General features: G+C 44.9%; 1 protein-coding gene across 1 annotated transcript in view; it reads right to left on the bottom strand.

The window, feature by feature from the left end:
- FTCDNL1 (formiminotransferase cyclodeaminase N-terminal like) overlaps positions 1-23,470 on the bottom strand; it is a 415,186-nt gene that overhangs the window by 321,994 nt on the left and 69,722 nt on the right. The window lies entirely within an intron of this gene.

Genomic DNA, 23,470 nt, shown 5'->3' with positions numbered 1-23,470 from the left:
TTTCAAATTATAACTTGCGGTGGATTTTATTCATTTTTTTAAAAAATATTTTTATTAAGAATTTCAACACAATAATTTTAACAAAAATACATCACCCACATTGTTTGTTCCCCCCATTTCCCCCCTCCCTCCTAAACTTATGCCCACCCTCCCAATCCCTCCCCACAACTTCCCTCAGCTCCTATCTCTGGTTTCTCAACATATGTTTTTATCCACATGTTATAAAATTGCAGTGGTCCTCAATTTATCTATCTGTATATTACCAATAAAGATTTTGTGAATGTGTATTCAAAACCTGCCGAGGAGACCAGTTCGTATTGTTGTTTCTTCAAATATTTCGTAAATGGTTCCCATTCATCTTTAAAATCACAGTGTAATGTGTATGGGTTGCTCGTGCGTAAGTTGCCGCCTCTCCAAGCTTTGTTGCCTTGCTAAACCTTTCAGTCTGGGCAGCCCTTCACTTCGTGGCTGCCTCAGTCGCTAGCAGAATCCGTCAGTGGGCGTTTCTTAAATCTTTTCCAACATAAAAGTTGTTTGACACCCAGTCTCCTCCTACTCTCTCTGCGCGGAAGTCTTCTGCACAGGGTGGGCGTGGGTGTGCTCTCCCCGCTGGTGTCCGGTGAAGAGTCCTGGAGCCCTCTCGCCGATTCCCCCATCAGCCCCTCTATATCCCTGGTGTTGCGCTGATTTGCTTCCCCATCTGCGGAGCTGCCTCTCTCCCTGCTGGGCCCTTCTCCAGCATCATTTGAGAGACTTCCCTCCGCCTCAGGCTCCGATGTCAGTTCCCTGACACACAGTTATCTTTGTCTCGTAATTTGTGTGTCAGTTTTGCCAATTCCGCAATCCCGAGGTGCCACTGTATATAAAAACATAATATACATAATAACATAACCTCAGGTAGTGGACATGATCCATGATGGAGGCACATCCGCAACCCGCAGCGTTCGTAACCTGCAGCGCCGCGTCTGTGCACGCGCATGATGCGATTTAGCACTTCTGTGCATGCGCGAGCGGCGAAACCCAGAAGTAACCCTTTCCGGTGGTTCCGGGTTTCCCGCAGTCCGCAACCTGAAAACACATAACCCGAAGCGTTCGTAACCCAAGGAACCACTGTATGTTGGAAGCCGCCCAGAGTGGCTGTAGCAGCCTAGTCAGATAGGCAAGCTATAAAGAATAAAAGTATGGTGATGACAATGGAATAGGACGTCCCTATTTTCATTGAAGACAGCAGAGACATCACCTTGCCAACAAAGGTCCGTATAGTTAAAGCTATGGTTTTCCCAGTAGTGATGTATGGAAGTGAGAGCTGGACCATAAAGAAGGCTGATCGCCGAAGAATTGATGCTTTTGAATTCTGGTGCTGGAGGAGACTCTTGAGAGTCCCATGGACTGCAAGAAGATCAAACCGATCCATTCTGAAGGAAATCAGCCCTGAGTGCTCACTGGAAGGACAGGTCCTGAAGCTGAGGCTCCAATACTTTGGCCACCTCATGAGAAGAGAAGACTCCCTGGAAAAGACACTGGTGTTGGGAAAGATGGGGGGCACAAGGAGAAGGAGACGACAGAGGACGAGATGGTTGGACAGTGTTCTTGAAGCTACCAGCATGAGTTTGACCAAACTGTGGGAGGCAGTGGAAGACAGGAGTGCCTGGCGTGCTCTGGTCCATGGGGTCATGAAGAGTCGGACACAACTAAACAACAACAACAACAAATTTTCATTGGATAAATGGTGGAGGGTATACAGTCAGAACTGAAGAGCAAGTCAAGGGGACCGAAGGACAAAAGAGGCAGGACTAAAGAGCCAGCCAGAAGTTGGGCCTGAAGGACATTACAGGAGGCAGAACCACAGCAGAGCTTAGTAAGACTTCATTGCTCAAGCAAGACTCAGCTGGAACAGGAAGCCCAAGTTTCAACAGGAAGTATGCAGCTCCTTCTTGTGGCGAGTTACTGAACTGCAGGCAATGCCTTTCCAGGTCCTGGACTGACTTGCCCAACCAGGCTGGCCATTGAATCTTCCTATGCCTTCCTATCCAGAAAGAGCCAATGACCAGCAAGGCTGGGGTGACTCAGTCCAGGGCCTGAAAGTCCCTCCATGAAAAGAGGTCGTCTGCAGTCCTGTAATTCACCACACGGAGGAGCCAGACTCAGACCCAGACCCAGAAGTTCTTGAGAGCAGCAAAACAAAATGTGGTCTGGAAAAGCGTCTGAATCATGTGAGTCTCCCCTCTCCAGGAATAATAATCATAAAGTGTGGTGCTTGTGCTGGAGTTCATTCCTAGGCTGCTTTTCAGCCCCCAGACTGCAGTGCGTTAAAATTAAATTACAAAACGAAAACAATGATATCCTGCCTTTCCTCAAGAGAGCTCAAGGCAGCTAACAACAGTTAGAACATTACAAACGGAATAATTTAAGAAAAGGCTGAAAAAAATGTATAGGCAGTCGTGGAAAACAATTTGATCAAATAAATTAAAATTCTAAACAAATTGTATTTAAAGGGATATAGATATATAGATGATCGGGTTAAACAGATAGATGATAGACAGACAGACAGACAGACAGACAGACAGACAGACAGACAGACAGATGATAGAAGATAGAAGATAGAAGATAGAAGATAGAAGATAGAAGATAGAAGATAGAAGATAGAAGATAGAAGATAGAAGATAGAAGATAGAAGATAGATGATAGATGATAGATGATAGATGATAGATGATAGATGATAGATGATAGACAGACAGACAGACAGACAGACAGACAGACAGACAGACAGACAGACAGATGATAGATGATAGATAGATAGATAGATAGATAGATAGATGATGGATAGATAGATAGATAGATAGATAGATAGATAGATAGATAGATAGATAGATAGATAGATATAGATAGATGATAGAGTCTTTTTAAAAACAACAACATCAACAAAAACCCTTGAGTTGGGACACCCAGCTCATAAGTTGCCTTATGGAAAAAGGGTGGTCTTCAGCATCTGTTGGAAGGAGAGACGAAAACAGTCTAAATGCACCTCTTCGGAGAGGCACCAGCCCTGGAAAAGGCTCAGTCCTCCACCAGTCTGGCCTCAGAAAACAGTGGGATGCAGCGCAGATCCCTCTCTGAAGATCTCAACAGCTGGACAGTCTCATGTGGAAGCGAGCAGTCCAGACACCCTGGACCCAAGCCATTCAGGGCCTTCAAGATCAAAACCAGCTTTTCGAATTGGGTTCGGAAACAGACAAGGAGCCGATGCAATTAAGAAAGCACGGGAATCAAATGTTCTAAGACGACAGCCTTGGATACCACCCTGGCAGCTGCATTCTGGCACGAGTTATATGGATCCTCTGGAGAGGCATCCCAGATAGAGCACGTTGCTATAGTCTAACCAGGATCTGACCAAAGCGTGTCTGACAGGGGCCAGATTTGCCCTTCTGCAGGAAGGGACGCTGCTGTTGCAACGTTACACGAAGCTGTGCAAAACCACAGCTGGCAACAGCCACCATCTGAGCTCCCAGGACTAAGGTGAGGGGCAAGAGAACTCTCAGGCTGTGCGCCCAATCCTTTCTGTTTAGAAAAAAGGGAAATCCATGTCCTTCAGTTTTATTATTTTTTTAACTAGCCAACGGCACCTAAATATTGTCTTGACTAAGTCTCAGGGAAGACCCACATTTAAAGCATCTGATCTCTCCCCCAGGAATCCTGGGAACCATATTTCCCCCCTCAATGAACTACAATTCACAGCACCCTTAACCAGCTGCAGGTTCATTACGTAACACAGACAATCCTAAAACATCTCAGTGGAGTCAGCTAAGCCCTCCAGAAGCCTGGGAGAAGGGGCTTTAATTAAGCGATGGGAACTGAGCAGTGATGTAGTCATCTGTGGTGGAATCTACACACATATAAAAACCGTTCTGAAAAATGCTTTTTTAAAAAGCGTTTTTATAAATACATTGAATTTTTCATAAGGCTTGCCATCGCCATCTAGTGACACATTGTATATTGCACCTAAAACACACTTAAAACATTTTATTTGCAGCTGTATAGCTGAGTCCTAAGTCTCTGAGGGACAGGACATCCAAAGTCAGGGTGCAGTTGCCTAGAAGGCCCTATCCTTCACTCCCTCCCACCCACAGCAAAGGACATTTTATCATAATTTGTTACTGATCTTCTTACAATTTAACAAATTCAATTAAGTTTCCACACAATATTCCCTTAGCATTTTGACTTCCCACCCTAAATTCCATGATGTTTCTGTTCAAATCCTTTTATCTACTGTCTTAAATATAATATTTATTTCTATAGCATATATCCTACATTACGTTCTCATTCCTTTGTTTATATTTTAAGCCCTGCCTGTGATTTCATCTGGCCATAGTATTTTCTCAGATAATCTGAAAAGGGTCTCCACTCTTCAACAAACTTTTCATCTTTTGGGGGTAGATCTACATGTGGGGGGGAACGCTATAAATAAGTCAGAAATTAAATCGTTATAACAAAAGAAAAGAAAAAACCCTATGTAAAAATTGCATAGAAAATTTGCTTGCTCTCTGGTGCCATCTGCTGTTGCATGTTTATAATGCATTCAACATGCTGTTTTTCGACTAGTGTAGCTGAGCCCTGGGTCTCTTATTTTTGCTGTCAATTTCACCATCTCCATATAGTCCAGTAGTATCTTGGTCTCAAATTGATCAACCCCTTTCATTTATCCCAGTAAATTATGAGCAGTCTGTGTAGATCACCACAACACAGGTGTGTCTTAATCACCATTGTAGAACAAGAAGAGAGAGATGAAGATCAAACTGCCCTGTTCAGTAATAGCTCCATTTTTATGATAGAACATCATGCTGCCTTCATTTAAAAAAAAAAATAAAACACCAGAGGTGGAATAATCCTTTCCCCTTTCCAAATTAGCTCCACCCCTCTGAAAAAGGAAAAACACCTTTGCCACCGGAGAGGTTTTGAATTACCACTCCAAACCCTTTACCCTTATCTAGTCACTACAAGTTTAGCCTAAGGGAGAGATCATCTTTGTTGTACGCAAATATAAGTTCGCATAGCAAGATGGCAGTATGTTATGGCTAGCTACTGGTTATAGGGCAATGATAAACCTAGACAGTATCTTAAAAAGCAGAGACATGACCCTGCCAACAAAGGTCCGTATAGTTAAAGCTATGGTTTTCCCAGTAGTGATGTATGGAAGTGAGAGCTGGGCCATAAAGAAGGCTGATCGCCAAAGAATTGATGCTTTTGAATTATGGTGCTGGAGGAGACTCTTGAGAGTCCCATGGACTGCAAGAAGATCAAACCGATCCATTCTGAAGGAATTGATGCTTTTGAATTATGGTGCTGGAGGAGACTCCTGAGAGTCCCATGGACTGCAAGAAGATCAAACTTCTCCATTCTGAAGGAAATCAGCCCTGAGTGCTCACTGGAAGGACAGATCCTGAAGCTGAGGCTCCAACACTTTGGCCACCTCATGAGAAGAGAAGACTCCCTGGAAAAGACCCTGATGTTGGGAAAGATGGAGGGCACAAGGAGAAGGGGAGGACAGAGGACGAGATGGTTGGACAGTGTTCTCGAAGCTACCAGCATGAGTTTGACCAAAGTGTGGGAGGCAGTAGAAGACAGGAGTGCCTGGCGTGCTCTGGTTCATGGGGTCACGAAGAATTGGACACAACTAAATGACTAAACAACAACAACAAGTGGATATAGAAGGGAGGAATCGGGACAGGTAGGAAAGATCTCACACACCCTTTTTTTCAGTGTGCACACATTGATGAATGGGCCTTTGATGAGTTCTTCAGCAATTTGCGTACACATACGAATCCATCCTAAAGCACACCATCTTTAAACAACGTGTGGGTTGCAGAGAACGCCCTGATCAGACCATATCTGAGTACCCCTCTCTTTCAGCCAAGGGAGTTTTGAAACACTTTAGGTAGAGAAGGACTCTTCAGCAGCTTTGCTCTGGCTCCCTAATTCAGAGCAGACCAGGAAATTCTTCCGGCATTGTTGTTGCTCCCCCATGTAAGTGACAGTTTTAAAAAAAGCATGCAGAATGATCAGCTTATATGAAATTACATGCACAGAAAACGGCATTAGCCAACTCCAAAGGAATCAGGCAGAGCTGCTCGGAGTGAGAATGCGCTAACAAAGCTGTGATTTCCCTTCGAGTTAATCAAAATCATTCACCCCGGCGCAAGCATAAAACAGGAGACCTGCTACACAAATGCTTTAAGTATATATAAAGAGGGACGCATACGACCGCCCAGTTTTTGCATTCAGCTGGAGAGGCACTAGGAAGGGTATGGCATGATGTTAGTGCTTTGCTTCTGCAAGTCTCTAGTATGTGCCTGTGTTGTGGAAATCCTTGTCCGTTACTGTTATGCTACGGCTATCGGGACTTTGTTTTGGGCGTCTACTTAAGATTCTTCTGTTTATATAGGCTTTTTCTGATGTATAGCTCAACCATCAGTGCCTCGCTTTCCAGATGTCGGCTAAGTATTTTATGCTGCTTTGTGGATGAGTAATGTTCGCCACCCAGATCCTTTGTTTATTGTGTGGTATGTAAGCCGATAAAAGAAAAGAAAAAGTTCTTTTGCACCTAATATTTCTCCACGTCCCAGATCTCTAAGGCCACGTACACACAAGAAAGCACATTTGAAGCACAATTCCCGCCCCGCCCCCCTCAGAGAATTCTGGGCACTGTAGTTGGTTTTTTTAAAGGTATTGCTGGGAATAGTAACACTGTGGGGGTAAACTACAGTGGCCAGAATTACTTGGGGAAAAGAATGAGCTTCAAATGCATTGGAATGTACACAGCCAAAATCTGTCCAGCCGAAGATTTCTTATGGAATTATAAATATTAACAGATTGTTACAAAGGTTGTGTGGCACCCCCAATCTCTGCTGAGGGGTTGTGCTTCCGTCGGGTAAATCAAGGCACAGTGGAGGCTAGTGGCTAGAAATATTGTTTATTTTACACATTGTTGTTGTTGTTTAGCCGTTTAGTTGTGTCCGACTCTTCGTGACCACATGGACCAGAGCATGCCGGCATTCCTGTCTTCCACTGCCTCCAGCAGTTTAGTCAAACTCACGCTGGTAGCTGCGAGAACAGTATCCAACCATCTCGTCCTCTGTCGTCCCCTTCTCCTTGTGCCCTCCATCTTTCCCAGCATCAGGGTTTTTTCCAGGGAGTCTTCTCTTCTCGTGAGGTGGCCAGAGTATTGGAGCCTCAGCTTCAGGATCTGTCCTTCCAGTGAGCTCACGGCTGATTTCCTTCAGAATGGATCGGTTTGATCTTCTTGCAGTCCATGGGACTCTCAAGAGTTACCTCCAGCACCATAATTCAAAAGCATCAATTCTTCGGTGATCAGCCTTCTTTATGGTCCAGCTCTCACTTCCATACATCACTACTGGGGAAAACATAGCTTTAACTATACGGACCTTTGTTGGCAAGGTGATGTCTCTGCTTTTTAAGATGCTGTCTAGGTTTGTCATTGCTTTTCTCCCCAGAAGCAGGCGTCTTTTAATTTCGTGACTGCTGTCACCATCTGCAGTGATCATGGAACCCAAGAAAGTAAAATCATTCACTGCCACTATTTCTTCCCCTTATATTTGCCAGGAGGTGATGGGCCCAGTGGCCATGATCTTCGTTTTTTTGATGTTGAGCTTCAAACCATATTTTGCGCTCTCCTCTTTCACCCTCATTAAAAGGTTCTTTAATTCCTCCTCACCTTCTGCCATCAATACACATATTTACACCTAAAGTCTTCAATGGTGGTGTGTGCAGAACATTATGTTCCAAGCGCGTCTCTCATTGCACCTCTCATAGCTTCAGCAAGCTTGGGTACAAAGCAGCAGTCATTCCTAGTCGCTCTTCTCCAGCCAGGGCTGAGATGGTTCTGCTGACTTCCTGTTCCCAGAACACCTTTAGAATTCAAAAGGGACCATTTTTCCTGTGACATCACGCTCCCTCCATCACCGTGGCAACCTGCCCATTCTCCTGCCTCTGCCCACTCCTCATAGCATTGCCAGTGGCCGTTAATGGCTGAGTACTCGGTTCCCCATTGTTCCTTAATCGCTCTGCACTTAATTAGCCTGGCCAGGATGGTTTTTATAAGCTGAAGCAGGGCTTTTAGCATTGCAGTGCCTACTCTCTGGAATCCCCTTCCTAATAATATTTAGCCGGCATCTGTAATATAATAATAATAATTTATTATTTATACCCCGCCCATCTGGCTGGGCTTCCCCAGCCACTCTGGGCGGCTTCCAAAAGAATATTAAAATACTATAATACATCAAACATTAAAAGCTTCCCGAAACAGGGCTGCCTTCAGATGTCTTCTAAAAGTCTGGTAGTTGTTGTTCTCTTTGACATCTGGTGGGAGGGCGTTCCACAGGGAGGGCGCCACTACCGAGAAGGCCCTCTGCCTTGGCTTCTCGCAGTGAGGGGACTGCCAGAAGGCCCTCGGTGCTGGACCTCAGTGTCTGGGTAGAATGATGGGGGTGGAGGCGCTCCTTCAGATATACTGGACCGAGGCCGTTTAGGGCTTTAAAGGTCAGCACCAACACTTTGAATTGTGCTCGGAAACGTACGGGGAGCCAATGTAGGTCTTTCAAGACCGGTGTTATATGGTCTCGGCGGCTGCTCCCAGTCACCAGTCTAGCTGCCGCATTCTGGATTAGTTGTAGTTTCCGGGTCACCTTCAAAGGTAGCCCCACGTAGAGCGCATTGCAGTAATCCAAGCGAGAGATAACCAGAGCATGCACCACTCTGGCGAGACAGTCTGCAGGCAGATAGGGTCTCAGCCTGCGTACCAGATGGAGCTGCACAGGCTATGATTGCCTGTGAAAAACTGAGAGAGTTTTTCCTACGTATGTTTCGGCTGAATGCCACCTGCCATGTACAAAGGCCTGAAGCAAGAAAGACAAGGTCTCTCTTTTAGGGTTAGGGTTCAGAGTTCTTTTCTCCCCCGGCTCTTATTGAAGTGACTTTGATGGCAGTATGTGCCTAGGCTCTGTGTTACAAAACACGTCGAGAGTTAAGAGCATGGGTAGGCAAACTAAGGCCCGGGGGCCGGATCCGACCCAATCACCTACTAAATCCGGCCCCCGGACGGTCCGCGTACCAGCTTGTTTTTACATGAGTAGAATGTGCCCCTTTATTTGAAATGCATCTCTGGGTTATTTGTGGGTCCTGCCTAGTGTTTTGACATGAGTAGAATGTGTGCTTTTATTTAAAATGCATCTTTGGGTTATTTGTGGGGCATAGGAATTTGTTCATATTTTTTTCCAAAATATAGTCCGCCCCCCCACATGGTCTGAAGGACAGTGGACTGGCCCCCTGCTGAAAATGTTTGCTGACCCCTGGTTAAGAGGATGCTGCCTGTCCCCTCAGTCCTGCTCCCCCTTCAATAGATCCCTTTTTGGGTCATAAGCTCAGTGGTAGAGCATTTTTTTTTGCCTGCAGAAAGTCCTCGCTTCAGTCCCCAGCATCTGAGGGACTGGGAATGTCGCCTGTCTGAAATCCTGGAAAGTTTCTGCCAGTCAAAATTGACAGTGATGACCAACTGTCTGAGTTGCTATAAGGCAGATTCCAATGTGCCTTACAGTTTCACTTGGAAGAGAAACTCACTTTTAAAACGTTAACAGTCCTGACAAGTTTATATACACACACACACACACACACACACACACATACACACACACACACACACACACACACACAGTGGTGCCCCGCAAGACAAATGCCTCACAAGACGGAAAACCCGCTAGACGAAAGGGTTTTCTGTTTTTGAGCTGCTTCGCAAGACGATTTTCCCTATGGGCTTGCTTTGCAAGACGAAAACGTCTTGCGAGCGTTCCGATTTTTCCCCGCTTTCCCCCTTTTTTCTAAGCCGCTAATAGCCTTTTAGCCGCTAATCCGCTAAGCCTTTAATAGCCGCTAAACCGCTAACAGCGCTAATCCGCCAAGCCGCTAATAGGGTTGCTTCGCAAGACGAAAAAACCGCTAGAGGAAGAGACTCCCGGAACGGATTAATTTCGTCTTGCGAGGCACCACCGTGTATATATATATATATATATATATATATATATATATATATAGTGCTTTCCAAAGACTAGTTATTATCTTCATAAAGATACCATGCCCCCCCACACACACACATTCCCCTCATAAGACTAGCTAGTAATATGCTCAGGCCAAAAACAATTCTTTGCAGTTCTGCTGACTTCTTAAAAGCTGAGGAAGCCGTCCAAGAAGTCGGTGGGTGTTCTGTCTGACAAAGGTCAGGAACCAGCTCCTCTTTGTCATGCTGATTCCCCAGCCTCTGAGGATCTTCCTGACTAATACAAGGTTCTGCCAAAATCACAAGGAATCGCCAATCTAATTGGCAATGTAACCACGCATAATTTCTAGAGATTGAATGTTAACAGTTAAGACTACAGCACATCCTTCCGTCCTGCCGCAGAGGGAAATCACCATGGCTGAAGGGGAGCGTGTGTGTGTTTTAGGATTCGCATTTTGGATCTGACAAACAAATTAAGGGTCGCGACATGTTGTCTGCACAGAGGAATCCATTTTGGGCTTCATCAGAGCCACGTCGACTCCATTGGAAAAGGGCTCGATGGCTCTTTGTTTAGACCGGTTTAATTTCAGTGCTATCGGATAGTGCAGAAGGGAGTAAACACGGAGCGTTGCCATTTCTGCTCATTGCGGTGGTGTGGTTGTGAACAAAAGCAAATTCTTCTGGGCTTCCCTCAGTTTTTGTTGATGGGCCACACAAGTGGGCAGAATCGCTCCAAATTGCTACTGTCCAGGAGCACACCATCCATTTGGGTAGGACTTTTTCACGTGGTCAAGTCAAGGGAAAATCTGGGATATGATCACATTCTAGGACTAGTTCATAGAGACCCTCCATTCTGAGGGGTCCACCAGTGGCGTAGCGTGGGGGGTGCAGGGGGGCTGGCCGCACCGGGCGCAACATCTGGGGGGGAGCTCGCGCTCGCAGCTCTCTGCCCCTACCGGGTGCTAACAACCCAACTACTTGCCTTGCCCCGGGTGCTGACAACCCACACTACGCCACTGGGGTCCACACAGCCGTTGATCACCCACTGTTGATCTTCTTGTGATCCATTCGCTCCTGTTTCTGTGGCAGACAGAATGTACTGTACACACACCAGATGTAATCATAATCATAATAATTTCATTATTTATATGCCACCCATCTGACTGGGTTGTGACAGCCACTCTGGGCAGCTCCCAACAAAATATTAAAAACACAGTGAAACCATTTAATTATTCCAAATTAGAACAGCTCCAAAAACCAATTCGTGTGGCCTCCCTATCACATTAAAATAGGTGTGCGTGGAATTTGAGTTCCCCCATATTCTAGCATCTCTGAGTATGTGAATCTAGCTAAAAGCTTTCTCTTTGATGGCGGGGGAAGAAATTATTATTATTATCATCACCATGATCATTTTAAAAACCACCCTCTCTCAGCTCTGAGGCTTTCAAGCTAAATCAGCCCCTGCAGCTGCTATTAACCCGTTAAAACGTACAGTGGTACCTCAGGTTAAGTACTTAATTTGTTCCGGAGGTCCATACTTAACCTGAAACTGTTCTTAACCTGAAGCACCACTTCAGCTAATGGAGTCTCCTGCTGCCACCGCGCCACCAGAGCACGATTTCTGTTCTCATCCTGAAGCAAAGTTCTTAACCTGAAGCACTATTTCTGGGTTAGCGGAGTCTGTAACCTGAGGCGTATGTAACCTGAAGTGTAGGCAACCTGAGGTACCACTGTACATGGAAGGAGAGAGCATGTTCATGCTTCTCCTCTGTTGTGTCTTTTAGACTTTAGACCCAATTTTTCTGCAGTGCTTTTCAGAGCACAAAAACTCACCTCTAAGGTATTTACTGGTTATTACTTTTAAAACACATCTGTTTGCAAAACTCACATGTCAGAGTACATCTTTACATTAATGGTTTGCTTCGTGTTCAACTCGCATGTTACTGGACGCGTAAGGTTGCCTGTTATTAAATCTTCCCTCTGAGAATGTCTGTCTGGGTCAAGGACCATTTTATAGGTGACAACCTGCAGCAACTGCCACCCTTGTTACTCGCTCAACGGACATTGGCTTTCCAGTGTCATAGACTGTGGAAAAGTGTTGTGGCAGGATCACTTGGGGTTAACGTCTGATATTTGCAACATCTGAAAACTGTTATCCCACCCTCTACTCCCAGCTGAGGTTTATTCTGTAGCTTCATAAACTTTCCATTTCAAATTAAAGAGCTTCCTTTTAAAACTATAATAAACTTTTATCTTGAAGAATGGTGTGTGCCTTTTAATCATTTCAACATATTTACTTTAATTAGGTTTTTAAAACCTTACAGCGCTGTTCTTAATTTGGGGCTGTGAGGTTTCTTCTACGCTCAGCCAACAACAGCTCCTTCTAATATAGCTGGGAGGATCCTGAGTTCGTGTGGCCTAGACGCTGCCGTCTTATCCTGAACTAAGGATGGGGAAGGAAACTGATTCCATTTGCATTTAAAGGTGGAGCTACGTAGCCTGTGCTTTCTTGAACAATACGCAAACCTAAACAGAAGCCAACCTCTGAAATTTGCGCTTCTCTGAATTTTGCAATTCTGATCTCTAACCAAGTAATACGTACTGTATTTTTCGCTCTATAAGACGCACCAGACCACAAGACGCACCTACTTTTTGGAGGAGGAAAACAAGAAAAAAAATATTCTGAATCTCAGAAGCCAGAACAGCAAGAGGGATCGCTGCGCAGTGAAAGCAGCAATCCCTCTTGCTGTTCTGGCTTCTGGGATAGCTGCGCAGCCTGCATTTGCTCCATAAGACGCACACACATTTCCCCATACTTTTTAGGAGGGAAAAAGTGAGTCTTATAGAGCAAAAAATACGGTAAATAAATGCATGTGCTATGTTAAAATGGGCATACAATGCATAGATCTGTGAAAATCGCATGCAGAAATGCATTATATTAGGGGAGATTGCTTGAAAAATGTTTATATTAGTCAAAACAACTGCACATAACAAAGTGTTGATGAATTTCCATTGTGATTTTTAAAAAATTTAAAATTTGTTTAAAAATAGTAAACTGACATGGAAATGTGGAGAATTGAATTTAAGAAAGGAAAGGGGAGAAATGGAGAGAATGAAAATGGACAGATTCATCTACCTCTTTGGTTCACCAGCTCCATTTTAGGAGCCAGCAGAGCTTGCAAAGCCAGTCTTAGCAGGTGAAAATGTCTGTGTTGGGATCCATTATCTAATCCTGACTGACACACGTCAGAGAGCCAGGGCGCTTCCAGGTGACCTGTTTGTTGAGCATCCATCCCTAATCGTTTTGGAGGAGATTAGACAATGCTGACTATTCAGTGAGTATTAATTTTGCTTCATTTGTGGGGAGGTTAGATGACAGAGAGTCGGCGTAAGTGCTATCCCAAACTTTCCTCAGTGAGTTTTCCCATCACTTTCCTTATCACAAAAAGGCTTTAAGATTTGAGGGAAGCAGGTCTGTCACGCAAGATCTCCCAGGGAACTATAACGGCACAATCTGAATTTGCCGGTGTGTGACTGAATCCCCAAAATAGTGGGTCTGGAAGCACCCTATGTGTCTGCAGTCATACCTCGGGATAAATACGCTTCAGGATAAGTATTTTTGGGTTGCGCTCCACGGCGACCCGGAAGTAACGGAGCGCATTACTTATGGGTTTTGCCGCTCGCGCATGCACAGATGGTCAAAATGACATCACGCGCATGTGCAGAAGCAGTGAATCATGACCCACGTATGCGCAGACATGCTGTCGCATCTTACGTTCTGTTCAGGATGCGAATGGGGCTCCGGAACGGATCCTGTTCGCATCCCGAGGTACCAGTGTATACTGTTTGTGTGCCTTTTCTAATGGGATTTCCAAATAAAATATGAATCTGTTTGTTACTAGGAAATGATGTATTTTCCTAGTTGAGGACATCAGGCCCATCAGCCAGGAGGTGGATTATAATTATGATTAGCCTTACTACCTCACAGGGTTGTTGTGGCTATTAAGTTCTCCCTCCCTCCCTCCCTCCCTCCCTCCCTCCCTCCCTCCCTCCCTCCCTCTTTCTCTTTCTGTGTGTGTAACCTTGCTTGAAGGAAAGGAAAGATATACCGTATTTTTCGCTCCATTGGACGCACCGGACCATAGGACGCACCGGACCATAGGAGGGGGAAAACAGGGAAAAATTTTTTTCTTGTTCTCCCCCTCTAAAACAAGGTGCGTTCATTCACCAGAGCTTGTGGGGCTGGCGGTGGGGGGAAGCCACAGCCTCAAAGATCCCTGAAGCCTTTGGAGCACAGCGCCCCGCTGCCCTGCAGAGGTTTTCGCGCAGCCGTCCCCAAGCTGGAGCAGCGAGACGGAGCCCTCCATCTCGCTGTTCTGGCTTGGGAACAGCCTTGCTAGCTTCTGCAGGACAGCGGGGTGAAGGCACCTCGCTGCCCTGCAGAGGTTTGCGCGCAGCAATCCCCAAGCTAGAGCAGCGAGACGGAGCCCTCCATCTCGCTGTTCTGGCTTGGGAACAGCTTTGCTAGCGTCTGCAGGACAGCGGGGTGAAGGCACCCCGCTGCCTTGCAGAGGTTTGCGCGCAGCCGTCCCCAAGCTGGAGCAGCGAGACGGAGCCCTCCGTCTCGCTGTTCTGGCTTGGGAACAGCTTTGCTAGCGTCTGCAGGACAGCGGGGTGAAGGCACCCCGTTGCCCTGCAGCGGTTTGCAGGCAGCCGCCCCCAATCTAGAGCAGCGAGATGGAACGCTCCGCAGTGCTCCGTCTTCCTGTTCTGGCTTTGGGCTTAGCGGCGCAGCCTGCATTCGCTCTATAGGACGCACACACATTTCCCCTTAATTTTTGGAGGGGGAAATGTGCGTCCTATAGAACGAAAAATACGGTAAATGAAATGATTCGGATCGACATTGTTACTATTTCATCTTGCTACAAGAAACCTCTACTCAAAGTGATGTACAGTGGTACCTCGGGTTACATACGCTTCAGGTTACATACGCTTCAGATTACAGATTCCGCTAACCCAGAAATAGTACCTTGGGTTAAGAACTTTGCTTCAGGATGAGAACAGAAATCGTGCTCCGGTGGTGCGGCGGCAGCTGGAGACCCCATTAGCTAAAGTGGTGCTTCAGGTTAAGAACAGTTTCAGGTTAGGAACGGACCTCCGGAACGAATTAAGTACTTAACCTGAGGTACCGCTGTACAAGAATACAAAATCACATGGCAACAATTAGATAAAGCGTTAAACTTTAGAAACAAAGAAATCTAAGAAGAAAGGACAACAGCAATAATTAAAGAAAACAGTCTTTGGTCCAGCTTTCCAAATAAAGGCCGGTTTTTACCTGTTGGTGAAAAGAAGCGTGAAATATCTCTTGGCAAGGCATTCAACAATAAAGGTAGCACCTTTATTGTCAAATGCCTCAGCAAGAGACACCGCTGACTTCCTTCCTCAGGATCTTAGTGTGGTTTGGAAATCTTCAAGGCAGAGGGAGTTCTTAGTGGCCCCCCATGTAGTGCACATTTCATATGACTTGGTGCTGTATTGTTCTCTCGCCATGGGGCCCTATCCTGTGCTCTGCAAAGATCTGAACTTTTCCACTGTCTACATACCGTACTTCACAAATTCTCCCATATATGCTAAACTGGAGCTGGAGCTTTTCCTATGAAAACTGAGCATTTAAATGTTTCCTAAAGCCCTAAAGGGCCTCGGTCCAGTATACCTGAAGGAGCATCTCCACCCCCATCGTTCTGCCCGGACACTGAGGTCCAGCTCTGAGGGCCTTCTGGCGGTTCCCTCGCTGCGAGATTCCAAGTTACAGGGAACCAGGCAGAGGGCCTTCTCGGTAGTGGCACCCGCCCTGTGGAACGCCCTCCCACCAGATGTCAAAGATTAAAATAACTACCAAACTTTTAGGAGACATCTGAAGGCAGCCCTGTTTTGGGAAGCTTTTAATGTTTAATGGGTTATTGTATTTTAGTGTTTTGTTGGAAGCTGCCCAGAGTGGCTGGGGAAACCCAGCCAAATGGGCAGGGTATAAATAATAAATTATTATTATTATTATTATTATTATTATTATTATTATTATTATTATTATTATTATTATTATTCCCCAGATGGAATACAGTTTGAATTCGAACCAAAGCTCTTCCTACTAAAACTTTAAAAAGTTTCACTCCTATGTGAATTCTCTCAGTAGGCATTTGTGTGCTTTCTCTCTTATGTGGGCTTCCTTGGTTGTAGCAGGGACTTGAAGCCCCTATTCCCCCACAATTCTTTCTCTATGCCTACTACTACTATCTGATGCTGCTTTAGATTCCCCACAATGCCCTGGGGCATCTGATGTAACATCACCCTGGGGCATTGTGGGAAATGTTACATGGTGACTCATAGCCACTTGCTATTGCCCCCAAGGAGACCCACACAAACAGAGGAGGGAGCCCACAGCTCGCACTTCGCCATAGGGCACTCAAGCCATGAGCCAGGCCTGTCGTATTTTATGGCACCCTAAATCCATCATTTCCCTACAGTTTCATATGTTTGATGTTCTGTTCCCAAGATTCCATTTCCTGTGGGAATTGCAAAATATCTTACAGGCCTGAACTTAAAAATGGAAAATGTAGTGCTGGTGGTCAACAAAAGAGGTTTAAAGACTGTCTCAAGGCAAATCTTAAAAAATGTAGTATAAACACCAACAATTGGGAAACACTTGACTGCGAGTGCTCCAATTGGAGAAACAATCTTACTCGGCTACGAGTGATCACCAAAGAAGAAGGAGGAGGAGGAGGAGGAGGAGGAGGAGATGATTTTATAGCACCCTAAATCCATCATTTCCCTACAGTTTCATATGTTTGATGTTCTGTTCCCAGGATTCCATTTCCTGTGGGAATTGCAAAATATCTTATAGGCCTAAAAATACCTGACAGCAGGCCAGTTCAGTACTCCACTGCAGAACAATGTTCTCTCCGTATCATAAAAGCTTACCTGGTGTTTTGTTGCAACCTCTCTTATTATCATCATCATACTTACGATCAAATGAACCCTGCAATGGTTCTTCAGAGGGCGGTCTCCATTTAAAGTTCACTCCTCTTCCTCTATACCAAGTGTCACAACATTAATTATTCCCCGGTGATGCCTTCTTAGGATATGAACCTGTGAACCCTGCCTTTGTAATAGCTGCATTGCCAAATGACAAATGTACAGCTATAGATTTTCACTCCCCTAGAAAAATAATTTCCCTCCACCATGTTTGACTATCTTTCTTGAAGGCGCTTAAATACCTGCTTATGAAAATGTGGTTTCTCTGACTTTGTGACTTGTAGAAAATAGATATTTGAGCCTCTCTTGAAACAAGCGAATAGCATCCTTTGTCTCACTCTTGCAGAGAAGAAAGAGCAAGCACGGCTATTCTCGCCCCCACCTTTGTTAGCTAGAACTAGGATTTTTCCTATCCAGCATGCATTTCCTATAATAAACTTAGAGGGGTGTGGGTGTGTAAAATACATATATATATATATATATATATATATATATATATATATATATATGCTTTCGTAGATTTTCACGGGTACAGGAATGCAGGTTTTGGTGTCTTCGGGTGTCTTCCCGTGTAAGAGTCGGGGTGTCTGGGCGACGTTTCGACGAGGTCTCACTCGTCATCTTCAGGCTGGAGCTTTCGGCTTCTTGTTACTGGAACAGAGCAGAATCTGGTGTTTGAGTTCCTATAAATACTGTTGAGGGGTGTGGTGTATAGCCTCCAACGTTCTGGGCAGAGAGGAAGTTCCTAGATTAGTGTGCCTTTTCTTCTTTTGTTCCTTAATTACTTGAGGGATATCTTGAGTGATTTCATGAGTGATATTCTGAATACCACTGGGTGGGTCATTAAGTGTAGATTAGTGGTAAAGCTTTCGTGTCTTGACCTCTTGAGCTTGTGAAGAGTTTTTCTGAGAAGATGGCTGTGCTGCATTTAGTTGTGCTCTGGCTTGGCTTCGTGTATAGGGGCGAGCTGTAATTTTGTGCCTTGTGCCAGCCAGATCTGTGTAGGGATTGCAGGGGGGTGCAGCATCAGGAGGTGCCACTATAGTTTGGCTACTGGATGGAGTCTGTAATATGTCTGTGGAGAGGGTCTGGGTTTGGGTCTGGTGTGGTTGATTGGTGACGGCGTTCTGTGTGCCTCTGGTTCTGGTGTCGGTTTTTGTGGGGAGGGCTAATTTCCAGATGTCAGGCAGGCGGGACGTGTCGTCACGCTTGTTCATGTTGTGAGGGTGTTTCTCTATCTCGATGGCTTCCATGATTATTCTCTTGTGGTGATGTTCCATGTTAAAGAGCAATTTGGAATCTGCAAAATTAATTTCGTGTCCTGTTTCTTTCATGTGTTGGAAAAGAGAGGAAGTTTTTTCTTCTTTTTTGACGGCATTCTTGTGTTCTGCGATACGTGCATTTATTCGTCTGTTTGTTTGTCCAATGTACGTGGCTGGGCAGACTTTGCAGGGTATTTCATAGACCCCTTGGTTTTCGAGCTGGATTTTGTCTTTTGGGTTTCTGAGGATATTGGCTATTTTTTGGTTGGTGCAGAAGGCTGTTTTGATATTGTGTTTATGGAGGATTTTGCTAATTTTGTCTGTAGTGCCCTTGATATAAGGAAGGAGGGCCATGCCATTGTTTTCTTCTGTGTCTTGGTTTTTGGGGGGTGTTTCTTTTTGGATTAGCTTCGTAACCTTGTTTTTCTGGTATCCATTGGCGATTAACACATTTGAGAGATTCTGTAACTCAGTTGTCAAGTGGTCTTTGTCAGCCAGGCGTTTGGTTCTGGAGATGAGAGTCTTGGCTACGGAGTTTATTTGTGCAGGGTGGTGGTGTGATTGTGCATGTAAGTAGCGGTTGGTGTGTGTTTTTTTCCGGTAGATAGTGTGTCCTAGGGAGCCATCAGGTTTTTTGTAGATTAGGACGTCAAGAAAGGGGAGTTGGTTGTTGTCTTCTATTTCCATAGTGAATTGTATTTTGGGGTGTAGGCTGTTGAGATGTGTGAGGAAGCTATCTAGTTTTTCTTTCCCGTGTGGCCAAATTACAAAGGTGTCGTCAACATATCTGAGCCAAAGTTTGGGTTTGTGTTCTGACTTGTCTAAAGCATTGGTTTCAAAGTGTTCCATGTACAAATTTGCGATGACCGGTGAGAGGGGTGATCCCATAGGTGCTCCTTCTATCTGTTTGTATCTTTGTCCATTGTGGATGAAGTACGTGTTGGTTAGGCAGTGGTTGGTCAGGTCCAGAATGTATTTGGGGGGATTGTATTTGTTTTGAATGGCTGTCAAGGCTTCATTAATGGGCACTTGAGTGAAGAGAGATACAACATCGAAGCTCACAAGTAGGTCATCGGGATGTAGGTATTGCTTCTTTATTGTTTCTATGAACTGGAAGGAGTTAGTAACGTGTGAAGCGATGGATTCTGCATAGGGCTGAAGTTGCTTAGCGAGAAATTTAGCGAGATTTTGTAGATGTGAGCCTATGGAGCTGACTATTGGTCTGAGTGGTGTTCCTTCTTTGTGTATCTTGGGGAGACCGTAGAGTTTGGGGCATCTGGATGATTTTTCTCTGGGGATGATTTTTAGCTGGATTTCTTCACTGATAGGAGAGGCTTTTATTTTGGATTTGGTAGTTTTTTCCAGATAGGTGGTGGGATCTGTTTTTATAGGTTGGTAGGTAGGGTCTTGGAGTAGATTTGATAGTTTTGCTTGGTAGTCCGATGTGTTCATCACAACAGTGGCGTTGCCTTTGTCTGCTGGGAGAATGATTATGTTGTTGTCTTTTCTCAGGTTGGTGAGTGCTTTCTGTTCTTCTTTGTGTAAATTGCTTCTGGGTGGTTTGCTGGAGCAGAGGATGTTGGTGACTTCAAGTCTGATTTTATTGGCTTCATCTGGGTCGATTTTGGTCAGGCTAGCTTCGACTCCGCATATGATGTTTTCCGTGGGGATGCGTCTCGGGGCGACTGCAAAGTTGAAACCTTTGGAGAGTACTTTGGTTTCAGTTGGGGTGAGGATCCTGTCTGATATGTTATGTACTGTTTGTTTCATGGGTTGTTGTGGAGGGTGGCTGGGCTTCTGGCGTTTCTCTAGTTTGTAGAGTTTGTTGGTGTGTCTGTCTGTCTTATGTGAGGTCTCAGTTTCAGCTCTCCAGACGGCTAGTTGTTTGCATTTGTCCCAGAGTGCAGGGTGGATTTTGTTACATAGTTTGAGGTGAAGAGTGAGCAGATCTTTGTTGGTTTGGTTTAGTAGGTATCTTTTCTTATGTATTTCGTTTCTGATTAGGGATAGTTCAGTTCGTTTCAGGATCCTTTCGGTAGCTGGGGTTTTAGAGTGGAATTTAAGTTGGAATTTAAATCATCCAGATGCCCCAAACTCTACGGTCTCCCCAAGATACACAAAGAAGGAACACCACTCAGACCAATAGTCAGCTCCATAGGCTCACCTCTACAAAATCTCGCTAAATTTCTCGCTAAGCAACTTCAGCCCTATGCAGAATCCATCGCTTCACACGTTACTAACTCCTTCCAGTTCATAGAAACAATAAAGAAGCAATACCTACATCCCGATGACCTACTTGTGAGCTTCGATGTTGTATCTCTCTTCACTCAAGTGCCCATTAATGAAGCCTTGACAGCCATTCAAAACAAATACAATCCCCCCAAATACATTCTGGACCTGACCAACCACTGCCTAACCAACACGTACTTCATCCACAATGGACAAAGATACAAACAGATAGAAGGAGCACCTATGGGATCACCCCTCTCACCGGTCATCGCAAATTTGTACATGGAACACTTTGAAACCAATGCTTTAGACAAGTCAGAACACAAACCCAAACTTTGGCTCAGATATGTTGACGACACCTTTGTAATTTGGCCACACGGGAAAGAAAAACTAGATAGCTTCCTCACACATCTCAACAGCCTACACCCCAAAATACAATTCACTATGGAAATAGAAGACAACAACCAACTCCCCTTTCTTGACGTCCTAATCTACAAAAAACCTGATGGCTCCCTAGGACACACTATCTACCGGAAAAAAACACACACCAACCGCTACTTACATGCACAATCACACCACCACCCTGCACAAATAAACTCCGTAGCCAAGACTCTCATCTCCAGAACCAAACGCCTGGCTGACAAAGACCACTTGACAACTGAGTTACAGAATCTCTCAAATGTGTTAATCGCCAATGGATACCAGAAAAACAAGGTTACGAAGCTAATCCAAAAAGAAACACCCCCCAAAAACCAAGACACAGAAGAAAACAATGGCATGGCCCTCCTTCCTTATATCAAGGGCACTACAGACAAAATTAGCAAAATCCTCCATAAACACAATATCAAAACAGCCTTCTGCACCAACCAAAAAATAGCCAATATCCTCAGAAACCCAAAAGACAAAATCCAGCTCGAAAACCAAGGGGTCTATGAAATACCCTGCAAAGTCTGCCCAGCCACGTACATTGGACAAACAAACAGACGAATAAATGCACGTATCGCAGAACACAAGAATGCCGTCAAAAAAGAAGAAAAAACTTCCTCTCTTTTCCAACACATGAAAGAAACAGGACACGAAATTAATTTTGCAGATTCCAAATTGCTCTTTAACATGGAACATCACCACAAGAGAATAATCATGGAAGCCATCGAGATAGAGAAACACCCTCACAACATGAACAAGCGTGACGACACGTCCCGCCTGCCTGACATCTGGAAATTAGCCCTCCCCACAAAAACCGACACCAGAACCAGAGGCACACAGAACGCCGTCACCAATCAACCACACCAGACCCAAACCCAGACCCTCTCCACAGACATATTACAGACTCCATCCAGTAGCCAAACTATAGTGGCACCTCCTGATGCTGCACCCCCCTGCAATCCCTACACAGATCTGGCTGGCACAAGGCACAAAATTACAGCTCGCCCCTATACACGAAGCCAAGCCAGAGCACAACTAAATGCAGCACAGCCATCTTCTCAGAAAAACTCTTCACAAGCTCAAGAGGTCAAGACACGAAAGCTTTACCACTAATCTACACTTAATGACCCACCCAGTGGTATTCAGAATATCACTCATGAAATCACTCAAGATATCCCTCAAGTAATTAAGGAACAAAAGAAGAAAAGGCACACTAATCTAGGAACTTCCTCTCTGCCCAGAACGTTGGAGGCTATACACCACACCCCTCAACAGTATTTATAGGAACTCAAACACCAGATTCTGCTCTGTTCCAGTAACAAGAAGCCGAAAGCACCAGCCTGAAGATGACGAGTGAGACCTCGTCAAAACGTCGCCCAGACACCCCGACTCTTACACGGGAAGACACCCGAAGACACCAAAACCTGCATATATATATATATATATATATATATATATATATACACACACACACACACACACATATACACACACACACATATAAACACATACAGTGGTACCTCGGGTTACATACGCTTCAGGTTACAGACTCCGCTAACCCAGAAATAGTGCTTCAGGTTAAGAACTTTGCTTCAGGATAAGAACAGAAATCGTGCTCCGGCGGTGCAGCAGCAGCAGGAGGCCGCATTAGCTAAAGTGGTGCTTCACGTTAAGAACAGTTCCAGGTTACGTACGGACCTCCACGTTAAGAACAGTTTCAGGTTAAGTACTTAACCCGAGGTACATATATATATATATATTTGCTTTCGTAGATTTTCACGGGTACAGGAATGCAGGTTTTGGTGTCTTCGGGTGTCTTCCCGTGTAAGAGTCCCGACTCTTACACGGGAAGACACCCGAAGACACCAAAACCTGCGCATATATATATATATATATATATATATATATATATATGCTTTCGTAGATTTTCACGGGTACAGGAATGCAGGTTTTGGTGTCTTCGGGTGTCTTCCCGTGTAAGAGTCGGGGTGTCTGTGCGACGTTTCGACGAGGTCTCACTCGTCATCTTCAGGCTGGTGCTTTCGGCTTCTTGTTACTGGAACTGTTCCAGTAACAAGAAGCCGAAAGCACCAGCCTGAAGATGACGAGTGAGACCTCGTCGAAACGTCGCACAGACACCCCGACTCTTACACGGGAAGACACCCGAAGACACCAAAACCTGCATATATATATATATATATATAAAATTTTCCATTAGCAAAGTCATAGAAATAATAATGATTTATTTGTACCCTACCAATCTGACTGGGTTGCCCCAGCGACTCTGGGCAACTTCCAACATATATAAAAACATAATAAAACATTAAACATTAAAAAGCTTCCCTATACAAGGCAGCCTTCAGATGTCTTCTAAAGGTAACAATAACAATAATAATAATTTGATTTATATCCCGCCCACCCCAGCCGAAGCAGGGCTCAGAGCGGCTAACAGTAACAGTAA

Source organism: Podarcis vaucheri, assembly GCF_965113315.1.
Source record: "Podarcis vaucheri genome assembly, chromosome: 1".
NCBI classification, from domain to species: domain Eukaryota; kingdom Metazoa; phylum Chordata; class Lepidosauria; order Squamata; family Lacertidae; genus Podarcis; species Podarcis vaucheri.
Note: the sequence above shows the minus strand (reverse complement) of the source record. Positions and strands in the feature narration are given on the sequence as shown.